Source organism: Neophocaena asiaeorientalis, unplaced genomic scaffold (assembly GCF_003031525.2).
Source record: "Neophocaena asiaeorientalis asiaeorientalis breed wild unplaced genomic scaffold, Neophocaena_asiaeorientalis_V1.1 scaffold327, whole genome shotgun sequence".
Classification (NCBI taxonomy): Eukaryota; Metazoa; Chordata; class Mammalia; order Artiodactyla; family Phocoenidae; genus Neophocaena; species Neophocaena asiaeorientalis.
In genome coordinates this window covers 267,163-269,396 of record NW_020174560.1, presented here as the reverse complement: position 1 = coordinate 269,396, position 2,234 = coordinate 267,163, and the positions used below count along the sequence as shown (strand labels likewise).

Below are 2,234 nucleotides of genomic sequence, written 5' to 3'. Positions count from 1 at the left end.
ACATTGCTACAACAAAGAGCCTGCCCACCACAATAAAATATCCCACGTGCTGCAACTGGGACCCAATGCAGCAAAAATAAATAAATAAATAAATTTAAAAAGAGTGAAAGATCCCACATGCTGCAACTGAGACTCATCACAGCCAAAATCAATTAATTAATTAAAATGAGTGCTATTAAAGTTAATATGTATTACTTTATTTCTAAGGGTATTATGTGATACTTTTCTTTGTTGAAATTAATACATCATCTTGGCAGTGATTTGCTGATCAGTAACATTAAAAATTTATCAGAGAAAAAACGTTATGTAACTACCCCCCCCCCCACTGGAAAATAATTTTATTGAGATTCTATCAGCTGTGCAATCTGTTCTGACATTAGACCCCTTCTTCCTTTGCAATTCTCTCCTTCTTAAGGGGTCCCATGAATACTTTCTTCTCCTCCACAGTCTGGAAGCAACCATGGCCAAATTTGGAGGTGGTGTCAATAAACTTGAAGTCAATCTTCTTCAGGGCCTGCCATTTGGTCTGCACCAGAAAGGATTCATGCAGGGTGAGCACTTGCTTCTTGGTTCCTACCACACAGCCTTTGAGCATGACAAAGTCATTGGTCACTTCAACGTAGTGGACAAAGCCACACAGAGGTTTGATGCTCTTGTCAGACAGATCCTAATCAGTAGAGACATTTTTCTTGATCAGTTTTCTGTCCTTGATGAGGTAGCCCTGGCCGATCTTGTAGATCTTCTTGTTGATCTCAGTGTGGTGATGGTAGCCTTCCTGCCTAGCCTGAGCCACAGAGAAGGCCACCCGGACAGCCCACCAAGGGCTGCATAAAGTTGCCTGTATCCCAATACAGGCAACTTTATGCAGCCCTTGGTGGGTCTTATGGGGCAGCTTCGTGGTGTACCAATGGCGGGTGACCCCTATGTAGCCTTTGCCCTTGGTCACCCCAGTGAAAGCAATCATCTTATCCTGCCCAAACACTTGAATCATAGGGACATGCCACTATAGCCTCTCACCAGTCCAGTCCAGTTTTTTTTTGCCACAGTGCCTCTGTTCACCTGGATCTCCATGAGGTGGACCTTCTTCTGGTGTATAGGAAGCAGACACCTCTTGGTGTGGGCAATGACACAGATGACCTGGTAGTACTTCTTCATGCTGCTGAAGTCCCTCTCCAGCTGCTTCTTGCCGTTACATTCTGCCACTTCTTGCATCATTTGGTAAAGGCTTTTGTCTTACATTTATGCCAGTTTTTATAGAAGTGCCTTTTGCATTCATTGCTGAAATGCTCAGCAAAGATGGTCTTAAAGGTCTGGAGGCCTCAAGGTGTTTCCACATAGCCCACAATGCCCACAGTACCACAGGCAGCAGCTCCACAATGGTCACAGTCTCCACAACTTCCTTCTTGTTCACCTTGCACCCTGGCCTATCGACCTCCCTCACCATGTGGGTCATGCCGGTCTTGTAGCCGAGGAAGGCTGTGAGGTGTACAAGCTTGGAAGAATAATCATTGGGGAAGCTCTTCACCTTCCCACAGTGCCAGCTGCTGTGTGCTTCTGAGGCAGGAAGCCCAGGGACCCATGCCTGGGAGCAGAGAACTTCCAGGGAGACATCCTGCCATAGGATGCTGCCAGTAGAGCAACATTATGTTACTTTGGATTAATTTCCTCCCAGGGAACTCATGTTGATTCTCAATTATCCTCATTTTTTATCCTACATGGTCATTGCCCATTACTTTAACAATAAGTTCTCAAATTTATTAAAAATAGCACATAACTTTCCAGAATCTGCCATTTTGGAAATGGAATTGTGTATCTGTCTTTGGTCATAATATCATTTGCATTTCCATTGTTTTCCAAGAATAATGATAGTGGCCATGAAATTGTACCTTGAAATTCACTGCTCTGAAAAGCAATTAGTCAAGAGTGGAATGAATGATTAATTTAAAGCCGACAAGTGATTTCTTATGAGTTCTCAAATTACTTTGAGCTAGAATCCCCTCTTTTTGATGTTTACTTTTTTCATTCCTGTTAAAAAAGCTAGGCTGTAGCATGCCATAAATCTTCAAAGTGAAAATACTGCCATGGATGTTATACAGATCTTATTTTGAACTTTGCTTTAAATTAGATTTCAGGTTTCATTGAAATCAGAGAATTTGAGGAAATGGGATAGATTAAAGACAGTATATTTCATATGTGAATTATCTGCAACTTTAAACTTCACAGGGCAATTATGA

At 42.2% G+C, this 2,234-nt stretch overlaps 1 pseudogene; it reads right to left on the bottom strand.

The window, feature by feature from the left end:
• Window positions 1-376: 376 nt before the first annotated feature.
• Window positions 377-1,611, bottom strand: LOC112408030 (60S ribosomal protein L3 pseudogene; annotated as a pseudogene).
• Window positions 1,612-2,234: the final 623 nt, after the last annotated feature.